This window comes from Herpailurus yagouaroundi, unplaced genomic scaffold (assembly GCF_014898765.1).
Source record: "Herpailurus yagouaroundi ecotype Mexico unplaced genomic scaffold, PumYag 159, whole genome shotgun sequence".
NCBI lineage: Eukaryota > Metazoa > Chordata > Mammalia > Carnivora > Felidae > Herpailurus > Herpailurus yagouaroundi.
The window spans coordinates 8,055,310-8,079,979 of NW_024412400.1; the positions used below are offsets into that span (position 1 = coordinate 8,055,310).

Genomic DNA, 24,670 nt, shown 5'->3' on the forward strand with positions numbered 1-24,670 from the left:
TTGGGATCCTCTGCCCCCCCCCCCGACCCTTCCCCAATTGCACTCTTTCCCTCTCTGTCTCTCTCTCTCTCTCAAAAAATAAAAAATAAAAAATAATAAGCACTCAAAAAACGTAGTAGTCCAAAGTGGGGTACAGATAACACACAAGGTATAGAATGTGGTCAACTGCGGACAGGTGAAAGAAAATATTAGAACTTCTATTTATACTTATTTTTTATCTGGAAGCAAGTTTACCAATATTAAATACGTGATAGATGACAGTACATGTAAATAATTTATAAATGAAACTACATCTTTTGAGCACGCATCATCAAACAGTTTTCACTCATGGCATATGTAGCCAAAAAGGTTTGGAGACCACCCACGAACTAGAGCACCCAGTACACTTCTCATGACTCAAATTCCCCTTCCAGGTAGTCCCCACCCCTGCCCTGTCAGGGACAGTGCTAACTCTCAAGACATGACCCAGGGCTTGAAGGGCAGCTGAAAGCAGGGCAGAGGTGGGGAGGTCATCCTGAGAGCCCCAATCTATTGGTTTGCCTGGGATGAGTGTCCCTCCAACCCTTCAGAGAAAAGCTTTCGGTCAGTCTTGCCTTCCTTGCTCTTCCCCCCCCCCCCCGCCCCGCCCCCAGCCCAGGGAGGGAATGTCTACTTCCTAGCCAGCCATCTCAACTGAGCTTCTAAAGGACATCAGGGTATTTTTTCCCAGAAACAACCCAGGAGGCAGCCTTGAGGTGTGGGGATTTCCAATCAAGTGTCCTTGGGGCTCTCTGAAGCGGACCCAAGTTAAATCTCTGCTAGTAGAGGTAAGAGCCGCGTGGCACGGTGAGGCAGGTGTAACAGCCTCTCCTCTATCCCGTTCTGCGTCCCTCCGGTTTATAGCCCCCAAAGCCCTCCAGCCAGGCAGGCTCAGCCGTTCACAAGCCCAGCAACCTAAGGACCTCCAGGAAGTCTACTTGCACAGGAAAAGGGCACCAAACATCCGTACATCTGCCATCTCTTAAGATCTCGTGTGAGTCCAGGAGAGGCTGTACTCTGCTCTGAGCAGAGCAATTTGGAGAGTATGCCCTTGACACTTCCCCATCCAGTTTGCCAAGTTCTCAGTCCGTGCTTGCTCAGGAAGGTCTGCGAGACCGACCGGAGAGCCCTGTGGCCTGAGGACCGCGAGAGCCACCTTCTTCTCCGCGTGCTGTGTGATCAAATGAAAAAGTGATGCTGGCCCAGAGCCAGGGTGTGCCACAGCCATGAGGTGTTAGGATGACAGGATGAGAAGGCACGTAATTGCTGTCCTCATTCATTGAGCAATATGGCCATTACTTAATGGAAGCTAAAAGAGCGATTTGCAGTCAGTCGGGGTAGGATTTTTTGTTGCGCTTCCGTCTTCAACACGCCCTCCCTGTTTTCTGGTAATGACAATAACTTGGCACTTTCAAGCCTGTCTTTCCTGGTTTATTCTTCCCTTCTGTTTTATTCATTTCATGACAAACGCACTCAGAAGTCAGGAAAAGATTTCTGTCTTTGAGGACGGGCCAGTCTTTAAAAGGGCAAGGCTGGACAAGCATTCTTTGCCCTGATAAATGTAGACCATGTGTCGTGAATGCTCTACCGGGAACAGACTGTGAATGAGCATTTCCACCCCATTTGTAAATTGGGTCATTGTAGGACCATCCTGGTGATGAATGGGTTTGCTCCCCCCAGTCTGGCAGAGTTGAGGTTCTTTTTTGTCTTTGAATGACACTGTTTTTGCTTTTGCTGTGCCCAGTAGCAATTCTTCCTAGTGACCACGGGCTATTGAAATGCTGCCTATCTGAGGTTCAACAGCTCTGCTGATGTCACTCGGCCAAATGTCAGCTTGGTGCCCATTGATTGTTGAACTGTCTGATGACAAAAGACTAATAAGTCAGTCTTTCTTGGCTCGAAGGAGCTAGGATTCTGCTCTGCTGGCCTCCACTCCGTCTTTGATTGCAGGGGAAAATAAGCATCTTGGCTAATGCTGAAATGATAGGTCTACAGTGTGGTTAGAAAGCCCCTTTCAGGCACTGTGGGAGCTGGGCTGCGCCAGATGGGGATTCTGGACCACAGCTCCTGGTAGGGTCCCATTTACCCTTCGTGGGTCACAAGCCATTAAAGCTAAGACCTTTAGGGGCGCCTGGGTGGCGCAGTCGGTTGGGCGTCCGACTTCAGCCGGGTCGCGATCTCGCGGTCCGGGAGTCCGAGCCCCGCGTCGGGCTCTGTGCTGGCAACTCGGAGCCTGGAGCCTGTTTCCGATTCTGTGTCTCCCTCTCTCTCTGCCCCTCCCCCGTTCACGCTCTGTCTCTCTCTGTCCCCCAAAAAAAATAAACGTTGAAAAAAAAATATTTTAAAAAAAAAAAAGCTAACACCTTTCTCAGCTCTGTGTCTTGCCACATCATATTCAATCCCCTGGAATGCCTCCCTCTGACTGGGAAAATCCCTACCTATTCTTTAAGAAGGCTGTGCTCAAGTGTCACCTCCTCTCTGATGGCGCCGGATCCCTCCCAGCCTAGGAGAATCCTAGTGTAACCCAGGTAGTTGGAGGGGGGTGCGACTCAAAATCTAGGTTCAAACCTATACTGGTTCAAACCCTTAATTCTATTTCCTGCGAAGCCCAAAGCCTTTCCCCAAAGTCTGTGAGTTTGTACTTTTGAAGATCTGTGGTTTCTGATCCTTGCTTCCCTGCTGCAGGCTCCGTTTCGCACTGCAACAATCCAGAGAGGAAATTTAAGCCCATCGCCATTTTCATTTAAAACAACAACAAAGACAACAACCCACCATTTCTAAATAGTAGACCTCACTGAAGGGCTTCAAGGCAGCAGGAGCTGGCAGAGGTTGGGGGTGGCGTGGGGGAGTGGGTGGGGGCATATACATGTCACCTAATGGCTAAAAATCCCACCGAGACATTCCTGTTCCTCAAAAGTCCTCTTTCCAACCAACAGTGGACTTTCCATATGGCGCCAGTCTCCTGCTGTGCCCTGTCTCCTCCTCTCTGACCTCCAGGATTGCTTGGCCAACTCCACGGGCCTCCGTGATGTTTTGGCCCCACTGAAAACTCAAGGCATGCAATCTGTCCCACTTGCTGCCCCAAGCCCTTGCCCAGAGACACCTCTCCACCTATGCAGAGTGCCGGGACTCACTGTTAAGCTATTATTTTCCACCTAGTTGCGTGATTCACTCCTTCCTCTCTATGCAGACCATTTTGCATGTTCCCCCATCACCATCCCATTTATCACAGGTAAATATCATTTATGTGCAAGTCTGCATCGATACAGTGAAATCCTACGTTTAGTCCATGATTTAAGGCAAGACATTGAAAAGTTTGGGAGGGAAGTGACCCAATCAGATTTGTGAGTTATTCTTTTTAATTGCTCTGGATTTTTAGCATAAGGAATACATTGCAGCAGGACAAAGATTATGGGGAAACTAATTCAGAGACTTCCCAGAGTCTTCCCAGAGAAGACAGCTTGGATCAGGGCAGGGAGGAAGGAGAATTTCGGTGGATCCAGGAGACATTTTGGAGGCAAAGACGGGAGTGGGGAATTGGTTGGATATGGGGAGTAAAAAAGATTGAGGTGTGAAATAAGGAAAACATTGCTCCCATTCACTGAACTGGCAGATGGTGAAGGAAGATGAATTCCTTTTGGGATATGTCCAATTTGAGATATTGGCCAAGTGGAGAGGTCCAGGAGGTAGGTGGGTCTACATTTGCAGAGACCAGGGTTGGAGGTGGAGATCAGAGGGCTACTGGGACATGGATGGAACCAGAAATGTGCACATGGATGAGGTCCCCGGGGGACCTTATAAAATCGGATAGGTACCGAGGGCCTGGACCTATGGAACCATATCGGCCGAGGAAGAGCAGCCAGAAAGAAGGAAAACCAGGGGATAATAGTGTCTCAGGAAACAGGAAGTTTAAGAAGGAAAAAGCGAGTGGCTACTGAGTGCCAAGTTGTGGGCACACCAGAAGACATCAGGGTTCTGACTGCTCGACACCATTCCACCAACCAATACGGAAGTAGAGGCACACGAGTGAGCACAATCCAAATAAAAAGATCAGTTTGGGGTCATGTTGAGTTTCAGGCGCTTTTGGAACATCTTGGTAGAGATATCCAGGTGCAGATTAGAAACACACATTCACTCACTGAATTCAGCAGCATATGTTTAGTTAGTGTCTACCCTTTGCCAGGCACCAGATAGGTAAAAAGTAAAAGATTTGTAATTCCACCCTCTGGCAGTCTGCAGTCTAGGAAGACACAGAATTAATGACGCTGGCATCCCCATTAGAGAAGGACACACAGTCAGAACTGGGCAGAGTCCTATTGCCCAGAGGCAGGCTGGGGGTGCAGGGGTGGCCAAAGATCGGTATTGAATATCTCAAATCTGGGTCTCTGGCTTGTCCTGTTTTATTTCATGTTCTCTCACATCTCCTTCCTGGTGCCTTTTTGTCCTTTATTTTGCCTGAATGACGCATCTGGGGTTTAGAATATCTGTTCCTGCTGTGAAAGATCTTGTATTTCCTTTGATCTTCAGAATTTGTATTATACCTTCAGGTTCTTAACTGTGGTGGTGGTGGGGAGGGGAATCAGAATCCCCGGGGGGGGGGTGCTTTTTAAGAATACACATGCCAGCCCATGCCAGCCCCCTTTCCCTACCAAAATTCTAATTTCACACAATCTTATTCCCTATCTGATAGAATAGGCAGTTAGCTAGATATTAGCAGGGAACAGGATTTTCTGACCATTAATCAAACAAACAAACAAACGAACGAATATAAATAAATAAAAATCCAGAACACAAACAGCTAGGAAAAGCCCCAGGGAGCACACATGTGCCTTTCCCTATAAGCACTGCCCTAAAGCAACCTATAGCTTCATTATAATACATTTACTTTGTAGTTTCGACTCCCCTTTGGAAGGGAAGGCTGCCATGACAGTTTGGACAAGGACCCTATAGGGCCAAAAGTTCCCCCCTCCCAACCAGTAGGAGGGTCCCTTAGTTGACTGGAAGCAATCTCAGAGACTGCCCTAGCTATGGAGGCAAAAGCATAAAGAGAGAAGGCACCCCCAGCCCTGGTGCATCTGCCGTCTCTGAGCCTGCCTGCTGTCCCATCCGGAGAGTGTACTTCTGCTTTTGAACTTTCTAATAAAGCCTTGCTTACTTGAGAGTTTGGCTCTGCATTCTTTCTTGGACGAACTCAAGAACCGGGGTCTGCACAGAGGCAGGGAAGGGACCCACCCTCAACATGGCCCCCTCCCCACCCAGGCCCAAGGCAATAGTGAGGCTGAAAACAGGTGTTCAAGGGTTGGAGGCAGACGAGGAGAACCAAGAAGAAAAAGCAGAGAGAAGGGAAGAAAGGCAGGAAGGCCCCCCAGATTTCCTGCTAGGGCTGTTGGGTCAGTAGCTGAAACAATGGAACAGATATGGGATGTAGTTCTTGCTTTTACTCTGAAGTTTGCTCAGATTTTTGCTTGAACTGATTTTGCAATCTCCACACTTTTTCATTAGCTACTCTGAGCAACACCTAAAATTATCTGAGTAACTGAGAGAAGACTGATTGTACCATTCCCACCACTCCTGTAACTTAGCACCCCAGCTATGTAGCGGTGATGTCCCCACCGCTAACCACGCAATTACATAGAAAAAATAGGGGGGTGCCTAGGTGGCTCAGTCAGTCGAGCGTCTGACTCTTGATCTCGGCTCAGGTCATAATCTCATGGTTCATGAGTTCGAGCCCCTCATGGGACTCTGCACTGACAGAGCAGAGCCTGCTTGGGATTCACTCTCTCCCTCGCTCCCTGCCCCTCCCCTGCTCACCCTTTCTCTCAAAATAAATAAATAAGCTTTTTTAAAAAAGAAAAATATACGTGTTTGCTATGAAAACCAGATCTGGTTTTTGTAACTGGGTACTTATTTTGGAATCTCTGACATTGCAGAGGGGAAACTAACGGCATTTCTATCCGTCAAGCACATATACAAAGTCATAATAAGATTGGGTACTTTTAATACAACTGTTTCTAAGACAGTAAAGATATTCACTCTTTTTTCCCCTATAAGAAAAAGCGACACAGAACCCCTTTCTGTGCTTACGGTGGAAATTGCTCCTGAAAATAGTCTGTTATATTGCTTGGGGTACTTTATTTAGTTTGGAATAGCCCAAGAAACAATGATGCTGCCCTCCAAACTCATGGCTCTTATTGATAGCTCTACAAATTTTCATGTTTCTGCATTAAAGTGAACTAATATTCAAAGGGAATTAAAGTGCCCTGAACTAAAGAGTAGATTTTGTTTTATTTAATCGGTTTTCTCACCCTCTCTCCGTGTCCTACCCACTTCTTAAGGTCCAATGCCTTTATTTACATAATTGCCCACCTTTGTTTCCCTTTCTCAAAGGTGTTTTTGATGCATGATGCATCAGTCAGTTGAGCATCCGACTCTTGATTTCGGCTCAGGTCATGATCCCAAAGTTCATGGGTTTGAGTCCTGCATCGGGATTCTCCTGCTTGGGATTCTCCCTCTGTCCCTCCCCTGCTCATTCTCATTCTCTCTCCCTCTTTCTTTCTCTCAAAAATAAATAAACATGAAAAAAAGATGTTTTTGATGCAGAAAAATTTCCTCTCCATCTTCATTCTTCTTTAGCTCAAGGGAAAATTCTAATGCATTTCCTTCTTGCTGGTAGATTACTGTAACTAGTATAACCAAAATGTGGATGATCTGAGACCCTCCCTGGTCTCCCGAGGGTTTGGAAATAGCTACTTTCTCTACTTCAACTCTATCCTCCTCACCCTGAGAGCATCGTGCCACTGAATAAAACTGTGACTTTGCCAGGCCACTGGGCTTGACTGTCCTCTGCCAGTGACTACTCCTCCTAACCCAGCCTCTAGGATGCACCCTTCCTTCCTTTGGTATCCAAAACACCATCTTCTGATTTTCCTCCTTTCTTGATGATCACACTGACATAATCTGAGCAGAGAAGGAGCCAGCAAAGGTGCTGGAAATAGTGTGACAGAAGATATAGAAGAAAACCAAGAGAGGGTGATGTCACACAAACCAAAAGAAGAAAGGAGTAGTAGTTCACTTCATCAAATTCTGAAGTCATGTAAGGAAAAAAAAAAAATGAAATTGCATTCAACTGGCAATATGGAGGTCAACCAAACTTGGACAAGTATACTCTTGGTGCAACGGAGAGAGAAGCCTGTTTGGAGGGGTTCAGGAGAGATACGTCTTGAGCAAGTGGAGAAAGTGAAATAGACAGCTCTTTGGAAGAGCAGAGAAATGGGTCCTGGCAAGACAAGCAATGAGGTCAAGGGAGGTTTTTACTTTTGTCTTTTTGAGATGGAAGGTTCTAGAGAATACCTGCATCCTGGTAGAACTAATACTATACAGAGAAAGACATTATAAATACAATAAAGAGAAGGGGATTCTTCGGGGACCAACATCCGAGAAGGGACAAAAGAGGAAAACAGGGATTCTACACTGATTGTAACAAGAGGCAAAGTAGAGACCAGAGGTACAAATGCAAAGAAATTTGGAGATTTCGTGGCTGGATGATGTTTGTTCCCATCTGATTGTTTCTATCTTCTCAATAAAGTATGCGCAAGGCCATCAGCTAAGATGAATATAGGGGGAGAAGTTGGGTTTTGCAAAGAGAGAAGAGGTCTCAAACCATCACTGTAGAGAGTTAAAAAAGAGCATCCCAGGGAGTACAGCAAGAAGTGAAGTGCAGACTACCCTTTTGAGATTTGTGGTCTCAAATTTAAAATGAGGCTGGCTAATGAACACAGACGTATTTTGCGTAAAGCACTTAGCCCTGACCTGGTATATAATGCACATTCAGTAAATGCAAGCCATTACTATTTTCCCACATGAATATGTCTTTACTGTTTGCTTAGATGAGATACAATCCCGTCCAAAGAATGGATGGATGGATGGAAGGAAGGAAGGAAGGAAGGAAGGAAGGAAGGATCCCGTCCAAAGAATGGATGGAAGGAAGGAAGGAAGGAAGGAAGGAAGGAAGGAAGGAAGGATCCCGTCCAAAGAATGGATGGAAGGAAGGAAGGACAGAAGGAAGGAAGGAAGGAAGGAAGGAAGGAAGGAAGGAAGGAAGGAAGGAAGGAAGGAAGGAAGGAAACAAAGAAAGAGAAAATGAATCTTGGGTGAGATGGCTTTACCAGCATTGTAAGTCCATTAAATACAGAAAACATTTCCGATAAAGTAAGATGACTGAATTTAAGAGTCTTGAAAAGTAGACCTAAAGCCTAAGGAACCAATGAAACATGAAGAGCGTGCTATCAGTTAAATAAGATTTTATACAGACACGGTACCACAAGTTTGTCTCATTGTGGCTACTACATTGTGATAGCCTTGTGCAGCCCTGTAACATAAGGGCATGGTTGGCCTGGGATTACAAACTTTGGTGGGCAGACTACAATATGGGTATATTGCACATAAAAAAATAATACTCTTGGTTAAAATTTTACTCTTGGTTAAAATATTACTCTTGGTTAAAAGAGTAATAGAATCGATTAAGCAGCTCTTATATTGAAGTGAGCTGTGGAAAGAATTTGGGGAGGCTATTATGACAATGAAAATATCAGCATAAATCTAGAACTTGGAAAGGTCACTGGTCTATCCTTGAGATTAGAAGCAACAGCTCCTGCATCACCCCACTTTGAGAAAACATACAGGTGATCTAACATGAGGCCTTAACCCCCACTGTGGTCCTTGGCCCTTCTCACACTGGGGACAAAGCCAGGCAGGGGTTGTGGGGGAGGGCTGTGCTTAGAGAACAGAACAAGGTGATTGATTAAAATCACTTTTTATTTCATCTTATTGAGAGGACCATAGAGCTGGGGTTCTTTAATGTATCAATGTCTTGGGGAAGAGAGCGATCCCTCCTTTTACAACATGGTGGTGCATCACGTGCTTAACTAGGAGTTACAGCCTCCATGCCACTTTCCAAATGTATATGATCAGCATCGCTTTCCAAAGGGCCTTTCTGAAGTTAGCTGATTGTACTTATGATGTTGACCTTTCTTTCCCATGCTGTCAAGGGGTCTCATCTCCTCCATCTGGCAGATGCGGGTCTCCATCACCTCCACTTGAGTATCGCCAAGTCTCCATTCCCTCGTTGAGTGTCCCAAGGCCTCTTCAACCTTATTAACTGAAAGGAAACTCCCATGAGCGGTCTTGGTTATATATGGGTCATAAAAGCCTTCATTCTGATGTGTTAAAAACTTGCGGTGTGGAGGGTTCCTCAGTGTGGAGAGTTGGTAAACACGTCTCCCTGTTCCTCCAAAATGGCAAAATCCTGTATTCGAATCCTTATATATTAAATGCTGGATCTTTTACTGTAATTACAATAGTACATTTACTTATGCTTGATTACCCTTGCATGTCTGGGTTAATAATATTCTTTTTGATATAATGCTGTCAATATATTGACAGGAAATAGGAGAAACTGGTGTTCACTTTTTTTGATTACTCTTCCTTTTTATAACAATTTTAGAGACATACAAAATTCATATACCATACAATTCACCCATTTAACGTGTAGAATTCAATGTTTTTTTTTTAATATATTTACAGAGTTGATGTAACCATCACCACAATCAATTTTTGAGCATTCTCGTCGCCCAAAAAAAAAAAAAAAACAAAAAAAATAAAAAAACAAAAAACCCACATACTCATTAGCTGCAACCACCCATTTTCCCCTTACCATGCACTCCTAACCCCAGGCAACCACTAGTCTACTTTCTGTCTCCAGAGACCAACCAATTCTGGACACTTCACATAAATGGGATTATGTAATATGTGGTCTTTTGTGACTGGTTTCTTTCACTTCGCGTAATGTTTTCAAAGTTCATCCGTGTTGTAGCATGTAACCTTCTTTTTATGGCTGAACATCCATTGTACGGAGAGACCACATGTTGTGTATTCATTCATCAGTTGATGGACATTTGGGTGGTTTCTGCTTTATGACTCTCATGAATAAGGCTGTTAGGAACATTCATGTACAAATGTTTTGCGAACATACAGGTTTTCATTCCTCTTGGGTATTTACCTTGGAGTAGTACAGCTGGGTCATATTACAAATCTGTGTTTTAACCTTTGGAGGAACTACTGGGCTGTTTTCAAAAAGACATTCCATATTCCTACAAGTAGCTCCTACAAGCAATTTATGAAAGTTTCAATTTCTCCACATCCTCAATAACATTTATTATTATCTCTCCTTTTGAGAGATACCCCAGTGGGTATGAAGTGGTATCTTATTGTGGTTTTGATTTGCATTTTCCTGATGTCTAATGGTGTTGAGCACCTTTTCATGTGCTTATTTACCACCTGTGTTATCTTCTCCAGAGGAATGTCTATTCAAATCCTTTCCTTATTTTAATGGGATTTTTTTTTTTATTATTGAGTTGTAAGAATTCTCTATGTATTATGGATACAACTCTCTTATCAGGTATATAATTGGCAAATATTTTCTCCCATTCTGTGGCTTTCTGTTTCACTTTCTTGACGGTGTCCTTTCAAGCACAAAAGTTTTTTAATTTTAATGAAGCCCAATTTATCTTTTTTCTTGTTATTTGTGCTTTCGGTGTCATACCTAAGAAACCATCGCCTAACCCAATACAGTGATCATATACACTATGCTTTCTTCTAGGAACATTATAGTTTTAGCTCTTACATTCAGCTTTCTTGTCCATTTTAATTTTTATGTATGATGTGAATTTAGAGTTTAACTTCATTCTTTTGTATGTGAATATCCAGTTGTCCCAACACCAATAGTTTGAAAAAACTATTCTTTCCTCCATTGAATTGTCTTGTCACTGTTGTCAAAAAATCAGTTGACCATAAATTTTAGGGGTTTTTTTTCTCTGAACTTCGAGTTCCATTCCACTGACCTACAATGTCTATCCTATGCCAATACCACACTGTCTTAACTACTGTGGCTTTGTAGTAAGGAGTATGAATCTTCCAACAATGCTGTTCTTTTTCAAGATTGTTTTATCTATTTTGGGTCTCTTAAATTTCTATACGAATTTTAGGATCAGCTTTTCAATTTTTGCAAAGAAGTCAGCATGAATTTTAATGGATATCGTGTTGAGTCTGTAAATCAGTTTGGGGGAGATTAGCACCTTAGCAGTATTAAGCCTTTTGATCCATGAAGATGTTTCTTCAGTTATTTAATGTCTTTCAAGAATATTGCATTGCATAGTTCTAAAAGTATAAGTTTTGCACTTATTTTGTTAAATTTGTTGTTAAGTATTTTATTATTTTGATGCTATTATAAACTATTCCTTTTGCTTTTAGAGTTCTAAAACAAGTTAGAAAGGTTTCCATCTTTTTCTATGCTTTAAAAATCCCATTTTAAATAAGATGGGATTTTTGATGTTTGATGAACTTGACCATCAAAAACTATTGGGCCAGGTTCCTTCTTTTAAAAAAAAAAACACAAAACTTTTTTTAATGCTAATTTTTGAGAGGGAAAGAAAGAGCACAAGTGGGGAGGGGCAGAGAGAGAGGGAGACATAGAATCCAAAGTAGGCTCCAGGCTCTGAGCTGTCAGCACAGAGACTGATGGGCTCAAACTCACAAACCCCAGACCATGACCTGAGCCAAAGTTGGATGCTTAACCAACTGAGCCACCCAGGAGCCCCACCAGGTTATCTTTATAAGCCCTCTTCCTCTTTCTTGTTCGCAACTGCCAAGAGTTTGTCTATTTTGAAAGCCTTTAAAATAAAACAAAACTTGGCTTCTTACTGATCAATAAGTTATACTGATCACTACTCTTGCTTTTCCTAACTTATTAACTTTTGCTTTGCTCTTTATGATTTTGGTGATTTTCCCCATATTTTTGGACTTACTTTGTTCTTTTTCTAGCTCTTGAGTTGAAAATATAGTCCAGGTATTTCCCATGTTCTCTCGTAAGTACAAGTAATGCTACGCATTTTCCCCTAATGCTGCTTTGGCTATATTCCCTAAGTTTGGATGTATACTGCTTTCTTTGAAAAATGAATTTCTTGGGGTGCCTGGGTGGCTCAGTAGGTTAAGCGTCTGACTTCAGCTCAGGTCATGATCTCGCAGTTTGTATATACGTGTATATGTGTATATATGTATATGCACATATATATATATACACATATATATGCACATATACACATATATACACCCCACTTTTCAATTAGCAGTTGCTCGCAATAAGTTTTTCAATCTCTCTGTCACTTGACTTTAAATGTGTCATAACTACAAGCTAAAGTTTTGAAACCATTTTTAATTGAAACCAGAGGTTGTGTTATAACCAAAAAATATTATCATTCACTTTTTAACGTTTATTTATTTTTGAAACAGAGGGAGACGGAGCGCAAGTGGGGGAGGGGCAGAGAGAGAGGGAGACACAGAATCTCAAACAGGCTCCAGGCTCTGAGCTGTCAGCACAGAGCCCAATGCGGGCGGGGCTCAAACCCACGAACCATGAGATCATGACCTCAACCAAAGTGGGACGCTTAACCGACTCAGCCACCCAGGCACCCCATATCATTCACATTTTTTGTGGATTACTAATAATAATGTACTTTCTATTTGTTACCACTTAATGTTTTTAATTTACTACATGATTTCTTCTGGACTTTATCCTTTTCCTTGCCTTTTGTTTAATTAAAAAATGCATTAAATTTCTATTCTTCTAGAAATCACCCATAAAATATTTCACTCTCATTACATACCAGTATGATTTAGACATAACCTCAATTTTTACTGATTTCTTTATATACCTATATTTCTTTTGTCCCATGCCTTTCTTTTCTGTGGGTTTTTAATTTTTAATACTGATTTCTTTATATACCTATATTTCTTTTGTCCCATATCTTTCTTTTCTGTGTCATCAATATTGCCTGTGGAAGAAAACTTTCCGAGTTCTTGAATATTTTAAAAAATGCTTCAAAGGGCCTTTATTTTGCCTTCTTTCTTGCATATTCTTTTACATAAATATAGGATTTGGGATTCAAAGTCTCCAAATTTTGAAGATATTCTGTGATCTTTAAGAATCCAATGGTGCTAGTGTTTAAATATGCAGTTTCTTCCATCGACTGATTTTCATCTGTTTTTTCCTTCAGGTGGAAGGAAATGTCCGATCCAAAGATAGTATACCCTTGTTGTCCAGTGCTAGATTTATCCTGTCCCAAAATGTACCTTGTCTGAGACCCCCAGGGACTTTTTGATGGTAAAGATGCTGAGTTAACCATCTTGAGCCAATTACTATCCCCTTCTCTCTAAAGATAGTATAACCTTTTAGTATGATGATTACTATTAATGATCTGTCATCCAAGCTCCTACTGTAGGTTAAGTAGGTTTCTGGGGACATGATTTTACTTTTGGCCGGTGCAAATATGCCTAACAATGAGTTCTGCTGTGACAGAATTCTATTTTCAGTGATAAATAAAAGAATTAAATCCTTCTACCTAGTAATGTTTCCAGTATTTCCTTTATATCACACGTTGCTGATAGAACATCAGGTGCTCATAGTAAGTTGAGATTTTTTTACTCTTTCTACCTGACCTGGACATGAGACGGTGTCTAACAAGCCTAGAAACATAAAGAGTGTATTTATTGCACTTGTTTCAAAATAAAAAATAGACTGGACCTATTGCTTTAAGCTTAGTTATTTCACCTGAAAAGTTTTCCAGGGGTTCAAAAAAAAAATATCTTAGGAGCATTTGAAAACGTATTTGAAATGTTATTTGAAAATGTAATTACTATGCTTCTAAAAATGAGTTCAAATGTTATTTCAAACGTTATTTGAAAATGTAATTAATATGCTTCTAAAAACGAGTTCATCCTTACGTTTCTTGACTTTTCAGACATTCTGTAATTATTTCCGTTTGCTCCAGCTCTGTGCATCACTGAGGTATGTTTATCCAATTTCTGCCCAAAGAGTACGAGGGAGTTAGAGCATAAGTCATCATGAGACTGGATCAGAAGCCCTGGATTCAAGGCTCAGCCTTGAAGCTGTGTGAGCACGAACAAGATTCTTAACCCCCCTCTTAGCCTCAAGTTCCTGCTACGTAAACATAAGAGAGTATCACCTGCTTTATTTACCCTCATTTAATAAAATAATATATATATAAATGCTCTGGTTTGGACATTTTTAGCCAGAATGATTGTATGCTTAGAGTCTTAGGATTCAGACGTTGAAATATATGTATAATATAGGGAACAAGTCGTGCTTCTGTTTGGTGGCCTTAAAACTGCCAGATAGGGGCACCTGGGTGGCTCAGTCGGTTGAGTGTCTGACTTCGGCTCAGGTCATGATCTTGTGGTCCGTGAGTTTGAGCCCCACGTCGGGCTCTGTGCTGACAACTCGGAGCCTGGAGCCTGCTTCAGATTCTGTGTCTCCCTCTCTCTCTGCCCCTCCCCTGCTCATGCTCTCTCTCTCTCTCTCTCTGTCAAAAATAAATAAACATTAAAAAAAAAAAAAAAAACCTGCCAGATAAACCATCACATGTCTTGGTGTCTAACTGGAACCAAATTTATTTCTCAAACTGAAATCTGGAAAGGCTAGTATTTACATTTGGGACGAGGCAACTCATCTCCAGGACAACAATTTACAAGTGACTGAGCCTCTCCATGTCACATAAGGCTCCAGGTAAATTAAAAAATCACAAATATCGGTCATCATAAACAAAAGAAAAGGTGGGAGAGAGTCCAGACAAGTATTTCCCCACATCTCTCAATTACTGTGAATGAATTTTAAAAACCTGTTTTTTAAAACCTATTTTACTATTTCAAAAGGGCCTTGCGTATTTACATACATCGCTTCATTTGATTTTCCTAGCAGGTCGCTTTGGCAAGTACTCTTTTTCCCCCCATTAATTTACAGATGAAACTGAGGTTCAGAGAGGTGATGTTACATCCATGAAGCCATGTATGCGGTAGACAGAGTGAGCCTTTGGGCCTTTGGTTATTGATATGAATCTGCTCAGACGTTCCCATGATGGACCTTCACTAACCAACTCTCCAGGCTGCTCGACCCCTTCCTTCCGTCGATCACCCTGCCCTGATGCTGCTGCCCAGTCTGGCCGGGTCTCCACCACGTGAAACGCATGCCCACCAGGAGTCAGTCGTGTTTGCTCCCAAATCTGTTTGTGCAGGTTTTACATGTCACTGCAATTATCTAATTCCACTATAATAAAACTGAGTGAGTGAGTGCACACAGAAAGACGGTCGTCACATCCAGGATAAATACATGGGCTACTTTGGAAAAATGAGATAAAAGCAAATCGCTGAAGAAAATTACGGTCAAGTAAAGTACAAACAAAACCAACAAATGTTAGCGGGAAGTAGTCATAAAAATCTAGACAGAGTTTGCACTGAGAGCTTAAAAATACTCTTTAAGCGCTTACGTTAAAAACACAAAAAGAGGACACTGTAACCAGTGTGTTATTGGTAGAATTTGTGATCCCAGGGAGCTCCAGTTAGTAAGCCGATCATCAAAAAAAAGGCCTGAGCCCAATATTGAAAGACTATCAAATTACATATTTTAGTAAAATGCAAACACATAATATGTCTATCACTGCTATAGATCTTTAACAGACTTTTTTGATTAGCAAACTCTACTGTAAACAGCCCAAAAATACCTGATAAGAGTGTCTATTTTACTACAGGCTCCAAATTCCTCCCCACAAACCATAAGGCCCCACAATCCCTGGATCCAGCTTGGTGGAGAGGGAGCGCTGCCCAAGAATTTGCTTTTCCAGAACTTAAAGCAAAATATAACCTACAACATTGCCGCCCTTTGCTACTGTTGCTATGTAATGGGACTCCAGCATAGCAAGGCCTCTACCCCGAGATGGGTGGGGGATTGAGGGAGGCATTTAAAACTGCTCTGCAGGATAAGGTACCAGAAAACGTTCACCTTCCCCTGATGAGTGGTTTCCTTGCCCGGAACACGGGGAGAGGATGAGTCACATGGCAGTGGGAGGGGTCTCAGGAGGCAATGATGCCTAACCCTGAACTTGGAAGTTGATCCCCAGCCCGTGCAATGCTGTAGCCTCTTGGGTTCTCTCCAATTTTTCCATAAAAGTGCTATGCGCTATCACCCTGTGTTAGTGCTGTTTAGGGAAGTAAGGGAGGAAGAGGGGCAAAGAACTCCTCCAGGGTCAGAACTGAAAGTAGGGGAGGACCAGGAGAATGCAGACCGCCAGAGAAGCCTTGGGAATTGTAGGTAGGGTGCAGGACGGCCCAGAGCCCCGTGGGATTGGACTTGAATCAGTTTATTAACAAAAGGAAAAAGGGAAGCAGTAATCTCAGAAGACGCAGTGCTTGGATATGCCTAGATTACTTGTTTATGGAAATGACGAACTGCACTCTCCCTGTTTGCCAAAATGCAGATCAAGGCCAACAAAGACACTGTTACTGTGCCTACCTTCGAATGAAAGCAACGTGTCCAGGTATCATTCTACAAAGGCCCTAACTGTACTGAAGTGGTTATTTGCAAAAACATGGTGGGAAGAAGAGCTTAGAAGTGTCCCCGGACATGGCGTTTAGAAAGAACATCCTCTTCGGGTACTTCCTGTTTGTACTTCACAGCTTTGAAAAGTGAAGTTCCTAATTGTTACTCGGTATAAATCCGTGATGAGTTCGTGTTGAAATTCCGCTGAGGAAAAAAAACATAAAATGCCTGTGTATTTGGGTTCCTTTGATCACCTATCTACTTTGATTTTCTGCAACTTTTGAGTGTTTTCTCCCTTCCTTCCTCCCTTCGTTTCTTCTCTGCTTCATTCCAGAAAGGTTGTAATAAGTATACTTACAAAGACAGGGAGAAGGGAAAATTGGACACTTATAGACAGGTTTGTAAGATTGAAAAAAAAAAACCCCAAAAAACACAGTTTTCCCGGAGTAATACAACTGTTTTGCTTCTAAAACCAGTGAAACAAGTCTCTGAGGATTCTTATAAATAGACACTGTGATATAAAAAAAACACACACACAGCTTGACAACGATCTGTAAGACAGATGACAGTGAGAGTCATTTGTGCCGGTCCCTTCCCTGTCTCTCAGCACAGGCTGATGACATCACCCAAAACAGTTCAGCAAGACCCGCTCTGCAGAGGGTGGGAGGCGGCAGGAACAAACTGAAACAATATACCCGTTCTCAGTTCCTCTGCTGACCTGATTTGATCCAGGGCTGGACTCTGGAACATCTAGAACAATACCCTCCACAGTGTTTCAATCAAACGACTGACAAAAATTGGGCAGCAACGAACACGTTGCTGGCAAAATGAGCACTGTGAGCTCAGATGCCTAATTTTAAAAGTGCAGAGGGCCCAAATCCAGGAGAAATTTTGCTGTTTTCGTTGCTTGTTCATGCAATGGTCGAAGAGGTCCAAAGGGACGAGCCGGCATTGGGGGCGCTGAGCAGTAACTATTTGCCGACTAGCATGGGCGTATTTTAATAATTTAACGACTTGTATGGATGCAGTCACGTACACCAGCTGGATGTCAACCCTCCAACAAATACAACCAAATTCTAAAAAGCCAAAGAATGTTTATTTAAGACTTTTTAAACTTGAGCTTTACGGACTCTGCTTCCAGGTCCATGGGGAGAGTCCAGGCACGTTGTTTATAAGGCAGACAATAAACAAGGCTAAATTTCACCAACCCTTCCCCTTAAAACTCCCATAGGATGCCATCTGTCACCAGTGTTTATGGCAAAGATGTGATGAGCCCAAGACAGTTGATGGACATCTGCCCGGCCAGGTGGCCTCTGAAGTGTCAGGAGACACAATGTAACATACTGTCAGTTTGTTTCTAGCACATCCTCCTACAGCCCACGTTGAGCGGGCCCAACTTCTGGATCACGGCTAGCACAGAAGGCATGATCCATGCCACAGACAACCCCAACACAGGGCACCGGGAAGGTGCACGCCCAGCTTCCCTGGGTCCGGGGGTTTCCACTGGGGCAACAGCACTCTGCAGGCTGGGTTCCGCTTCATTGGACAGAAAACCCAAAATAGCAGGGGCTTAAACACGTGGGCTTCCTTCTGTCACGTAACAAGACCAGAGACAGGCAGTCCGTGGCCCCAGGCTCCCTCTATCATTCTGAGCCACCGGCGGCAGCACAACCATATGGCGAGGTCACCTTATCGTCCAAGATGGCGGTCACACTTCCAACATCGCGTCTCCATTCAAGGCAGCAGGAAGGAAGAAGAGAGAAGGGCAAACCGGGCCCTTTTCTGAACCAAGTCGGCTTCCTTTAAGTGAATTCTTAGAAAGCCCACTCAACGTTTGTGCCTATACCGCATTGGCCACATCTAGCAAGGCCAACTGAAATGGAGTATATTCTTTTAGCTGGGCACGCTGCAACCCAGAATGAAACTGGGTTTTGTTTGCTACGAAAGAAGGGGAGAATGATACTAGGTAGCAACCCACAATCTCTGCCACAAATCCCAGGGCACAGAACAGCGAAACAACACAGCATGGCATTGCTGATGTATTATGCACGCTGGACTAACCCAAGTCAGGAGAGGAGCCAAAAACTCTGTACCACCAGATGCTCTCTCAAGCCAAAAGGTTCAATTTTAACTTTTTAATACAAAACACAAATTCCTTCCTTCAGGACCCCACTCTTTGACTCGGTACTGAACTCTTCCCCAAATGCCCCCTAAAGTGGAATAATCCAGGTATGAGTGGCTCCACTGCTTTCTAATATTTTCCTAATTCACTGTTTGTTTGGTTTTTTTTAATCACAATTCCATTAACATCATCCCACTGCCTGGGCAATCAGAAGTGAAGTATCTACAGATCAGCCTTGACTTTTTTTGTTTTTTTTGAAGACAAGCAATAAACGTAGATTTTTTTTTCTTAAGGGAAGACAGAAATCTCAATTGTCGGGGAACCTGGGCAGCTCAGTGGGTTGAGTGTCCAACTCTCACAGTTATAAGATCGAGCCCCGCGTCAGGCTCTGTGCTGACAGCGTGGAGCCTGCTTGGGATTCTCTCTCTTCTCTCTCTGCTCCTCCCTTGCTTGTGCGCCCTCTCTCTCCAAATAAGTAAGTAAACATTTAAAAAAGGAAAAATAGGTATTGGGGCACCTGGGTGGCTCAGTCGTTTGAGCGTCCGACTTCAGCTCAGGTCATGAACTCGCCCTTCGTGAGTTCGAGCCCGGCATTGAGCTCTATGTTGACAGCTCAGAGCCTGGAGTCTGCTTCAGATTCTGTGTCTCCCTCTCTGTCTGCCCCTCCCCCTCTCATGCTCTCTCTTTCTCTCTCTCTCTCTCTCTCTCTCTCTGTCAAAAATAAATAAACATTAAAAAAGAAATTTAAAGAAATAATAGGTATTGTGACAAATTCAAGAACTGTCCCTAAGCTAAGGTAGAGCAACTGCTACCAGTGCTCCTGAATTTTTTAAAGATAAGCTAGAAATTCATATACTGTCCTTAAGAGAATAAACCTAAATTTTATACAATTTTAGTGAATATACTAATTCACGTTCAAAAAAATAATGAGTGGGCCCCCAGCACATACTGAATTACTCCCTAATTGGTTCAAATATGTGTATCTTGTCACAGCACCAGGCTGCCTGATGCTATCACTTGGCCAATGAATTTGTACCCTTCGTGGAGGGAGGAGTTTCAGGGCTGCTTCAGAACTTGGATAGGGTCACGGAACTGAGAAATATGAGCTTGGTTATCATGAAGAGGAGATTCAATCACTTTTTTATTCCCAGTGAATGAGAACACCGTGGTTTTACACCTGCTTTGTTAACAACGAAAACCCTGGCATTATGAAAAATTGGCGTTAGTGTATGTTTGACACAAGCTTTAGTGACATCTATATTCATGAGTGATTTTAGGGCATCTATCAGCAACCACTGGAACTGTACTTTCCTGGTCCATGTGTTACATGTTTTCAACTGGCCAGATTTTCCTATTCTTTCCCTGTAAAAATACTAATAAACATAGTGTGGTTCACAGTGTATGCTTAACCTCCATAAAGGAGTAAGAATATAGGATAAAGAGCATAGAATTTGGAGGCAGACAAACCCAGGTTCAGATCCTGTCTATGCCATTTACTGGCTACAGACTCCTGAGGAAGGAATACCCCTCTTGTGTGTGTGTGTGTGTGTGTGTGTGTGTGTGTGTGTGTGTGTAAGTAATCAACTTCCTGAGACTCATTTTCCTCATCTGTAAAACAGGATAATAAGCCCACCTCACAAAATTATTATGAACGGTAAAACAGTAACGTAAAGTGCTTAGCACATCTCCTGGCCCACATGGAATATACAAAATATTACTAGCAATTTTCTTTGGTCATTTAGTGCATGCCTCAGCTCAGAATATGCTTTCTTGCTTTTTTTTTTTTAATTTTTATTTAATTTTTTTTAATGTTTTATTTTTATTTTTGGGAGAGACAGAGGATGAGCAGAGAAGGGGCGGAGAGAGAGGGAGACCCAGAATCCGAAGCAGGCTCCAGGCTCCGAGCGGTCGGCACAGAGCCCAACGCGGGGCTCGAACTCACAGACTGCGAGATCATGACCTGAGCTGAAGCCAGACGCTTAACCAACTGAGCCACCCAGGCACCCCTGTTTTCTCTTTTTAGCCATAAAGTAGGTCAACTCACACTTACCAAATACTCATAGTATATTTAACTCCCTACACAGTACTTGCAAATAACTAAGAAAATTTTCAAGGTCTCAGGTATAAAAGTGGATAGATGGGCAGACTAACACAACAGGAATTTAGTTAATGTAATTTATAGGCTGATTCATTTCTCTGCCATAAAGCAACCCAAAGTTTCCCTGCTACAAAATAGCACTTACAGAAATACACATTTGTAAAGGTCTTCTGAAGGACCAGTTTTTAGTACTGTAAGAAATGTGCACCATCGGTGGATAGAAAATTTGCACACACATACGTGTTCACCACTGTAGCACATCCACATGGCAAGGGACACCTTCACAGCGAAAGGTTTAACCTCAGGCTGGACGCCAAGGAGAAGCTCATTCATTTATTCCAAATACATGTAGTGGACTTGTGTTGTCAACCAAGATGAATTTCCTGAATTTACTCTCCACCTAAAATAACCAAAACAAAGGACACAATATGAGCCACCACGGATTTTCAAGAAACTCTATGTCAAAGGATAGCGATCCCTAAAAGATGAAAAACAAGTGAGGTGAGCCCTGTGACCACCGCATCTCACTGCCTTGAAAGAGTTTGGAGGGAAACACAGGCAGAGCCCAGCAGACTCCCTAAGCTAAGTAGAAACAGTGACGAGTCCAAGGCAGCTAGAGTTCATAGACAAAAGTCCTGGAAAGAGCTTCCGAGAAAGGGGGAACTCTGAAGAGTTCTTGGGCCCTCCTCCAGTAATTGGCAGGATACTGATCAGCACGTGAATATAAGGCAACCATGTGGAGCTTAGGAAGAAAGCACCCAAAAGGCTAGGGGAACAGCGCGCAATACCCCACACAGGGCTGGGAATAGCGCCTGTATGTATCTCTTGCCGGTTCTACTTCTCTAGTTGAACACACACAAATATATAGAAAGGAATTTGTTACAGGGGATGATCGGCTTATGTGACTGTAAGGGACCTTTAAGTAGCTTCTTTAGGACTGCATCTCTGCATCTGATGCAGGTAAGGGAAAGAAGAGAAGATTCAGGCAAGCCGGAACCCTACAAGCAACCACATGCTGGAATCGCACGAAGATGGCCTGACGCTCGGGTCCCTTCTTGTTGCCTCGGAGCTTAGTGCGAGAGTGGACCACAGTAGCTGAACCTTGTGTCCCACCCAGCATGGGCTTAGTGTACCAGTGTGGGTCCTCTGAGAGTCAGACACTGACATGGGTTTAGATGCGCAGGATGTGTGGGGGAAAGAGGGAGGAGCCGGAGGAGGTGACCCTGTGAAGGAGGAGGGAAGAAGGGTTGGATAAGAGACTCAGACCTCAGCCCAAGGTTAGGAAAGTTCACCCAGGCCAATGGAGAGTCCGTGAGGAAAGGTGCCCATCAGTCGAGTCCCACATCTGGAGAACAGCCCGCACCGGCATCCCTGTTGCACAGTCATCTGCTGGGAGCAGCGGGTGGGAAGTGTGGCCTCAGCAGTAAGCAAGGTAGAATTCAGAGCCCAGTGTCTGGGGCTGTTGGTCAATTATGCATGCTGAAGCAGGGAATCTGAGTGGCGCATTATCACCCGCCTGCCACAGGAGGATGGATGAGGACCCAAGGTTCTAACCAGACAGTACATCTTCATAACTAGCAGATATAAAAAAGAGCCGCATAAAACCCACCATTGTCTTCGTGGTAGGCAAACTGCTGGGGATGCTGTTCACTACATCACAGTGTCTCCTTTATGAGGACCCAAGAGAAACATCTACTGTGGCTCAGGGCCGGGCAAAGTCATTCCTCCTGCACAACTGGTATGTTTTCATCCTGTAGACATACAAATTTTCTCATTGATTTTCCCTTTGTCTTAACCAGTTAAGATCCAGACCTGGGGTCTAACTTTAGCTTTGGGGCTTTTATTTTTCAACCATTCTACCTTTTTTTTATTCTTTCCTGATTCCTTTAGTCAATAGTCTTTTTTCCCTGCAGGTGATCTATAATCCTTTCTGAAATAAGGCGGGATATAATTACGTTCAACTAGGCCAGTACCTGTTAGAACTAAAAAGAGTAGTTTTTAAATGCTTCAGTTTATTCCTTTTACGGTAACTTTACATACAGGTCAACCCTTCTACTCTAAACCAGCCCTAATAGAAACAGTGAGCAACCCACGTGTAATTTTAAATTTTCTAGTAGCCACATCTTAAAAAGGAAAAGGAAATAAATGAAATGGAAACAATTTAAACCTTTGAAAGGCCAGTGTATACTTTATACTTAGAACATGTATGAATTTGGACCAGCCACACTACAAGTCCCCGCCCAGTGGCCACATGTGAAAAATGGTTTCTGTGTTAGACAGTGTAAGCCTAAAACAGGCCTACCAATGACCAGAAAATCGGAAGAGTTTTTAAGATAATTGTATCTAACCTATGTGATTGCCTTTTATTAAAGATTTCTGAGGTCCTGGGGGTCTCTGACACAACACTAGGAAGTAGAAAGGAGTTCTCCCAGGGGTAATGATCATGAAATCCCGAAGATACTCTGTGTGTGTGTGTGTGTGTGTGTGTGTGTGTGTGTGTGTGTGTGTGTTTAACTTCTCTATGTACCCTTGTTATTTTATTCTTCACTAAACCACCCTTGTCTCCTTCTGAGAAACAATGTAATATAAAATGGCTAAGAAAGAAAACAGAAAGAGATATGCATTTTGTATGTCCTGTGCTTCATCACAGTAGTGTTAAAAATTACTTTAAAACATGCTTACAGAGGTGTTAAAACCAAAGAACACAAACCATCATAGTTGTAATCAACAAATGGGCAACCAAAAAAAATGCCTGATTCTCCTTGTTTTGGAACCAGCTCTAAAACCTTATACCTAAGTTTGTATTTAAAAAGTATTACTCATTTACATCAAGATTGGAAGACCAAAATTGTAGTAAGATACCTGAGAGTTAAGAATTTGAATTTTTAAGGCAAATTATTTAACCTAGGAAAGCCTCCATTCCTACATCTTTTCAATAGTTATAACTAAATCACAGAATGGCTATGAAAATACGTAATAATATTACGTATAAGTCCAACAGACAAATAGTAAGCACTCAGTAAGTGGTACCTGTCATCATTAACTAGAAAAGATTATTAAAGCCAGGTGTTCTTAACTTGGGGTCTACAGATACCTGGTCCATAGACAAAACTGCAGGGTTGTGGGGAATCCCAAAACGTGGATGGGGAAGAAAGATTACATCCACATTTTCGCTAACCTCTAAGCAAAATTCAGCATTTCCCAATTATGAATATTCACCACAATAGTATTAGAAGAACCTGTCTCTTTGCACTAATAGAAGTTACAGGTGTTTTCACGTTACATTTCTGATGTTACAGTTATGTCAAAATATCTTTTATCGTCTCTCTGAAATCTAGTTGTCATTACACCTGGTGCTAGATCTTAATGCATTAGTAAAGAAACAATACTATGCTATCAACGTTTGTTTTTAATTTCGAGAAGCGTAGTTTGCTTTATAATCGTCAATGTTTTATTTCATGCGCTTAAAGCATTATTCTGAGAAGGGGTCCATGGGCCTCACAAGACGGCCATGGCACCAAAAACAGGTTAAGAATCCCTACATTTTAGTCTCTCTCTTTCCTTCCAGAAAGCCAACCAAGTTGGACAATTGAGCACCTGCCTGGGTGAGCCCATTCCCAAAGTCTCAGGTTTGTTTTCTGTCCGTAGCTCGCTGGAAACGATATTCCAGTCCTGGAACCCGACTCTGTATCAGTCAATTTGCCAAGCTCGCCTTCCATTTACGCCTGGCACCTGTCCTGTTCAAGGTCCTGTGTCCCAAGCTGACAGGCTGTTTTTCTGGTACGTTCGGATGACACAGCCCTGGCCCCCCGCTGGACGCCGGGCCCCTGGTGAAGCGGGGCAGTGAGTGTGCAGCGTGGTCCAGGCCCAGCAGCATCTGCGTCTCCTGGCAGTTTGTCACATTTGCCAATTTGCTGGCTCTCGGGGAACACCGCAGCCGTGAAACGCACCCGGGGCTATCAATCCGTGTTTTATCATGCCCTCCGGG

The 24,670-nt window shown here is 42.9% G+C and overlaps 2 long non-coding RNA genes across 2 annotated transcripts; both read right to left on the reverse strand.

The window, feature by feature from the left end:
• Positions 1–195: 195 nt before the first annotated feature.
• Positions 196–2,464, reverse strand: LOC121033495 (uncharacterized). The gene is made up of 2 exons (XR_005791941.1): positions 2,382–2,464; positions 196–2,137 (listed from the first exon to the last, which is right to left on the reverse strand). It is a non-coding gene; the product is annotated as an uncharacterized LOC121033495 (long non-coding RNA).
• An 18,292-nt stretch (positions 2,465–20,756) lies between these two features.
• On the reverse strand, positions 20,757–24,664 carry LOC121033496 (uncharacterized). The gene is made up of 2 exons (XR_005791942.1): positions 22,292–24,664; positions 20,757–21,082 (listed from the first exon to the last, which is right to left on the reverse strand). It is a non-coding gene; the product is annotated as an uncharacterized LOC121033496 (long non-coding RNA).
• Positions 24,665–24,670: the final 6 nt, after the last annotated feature.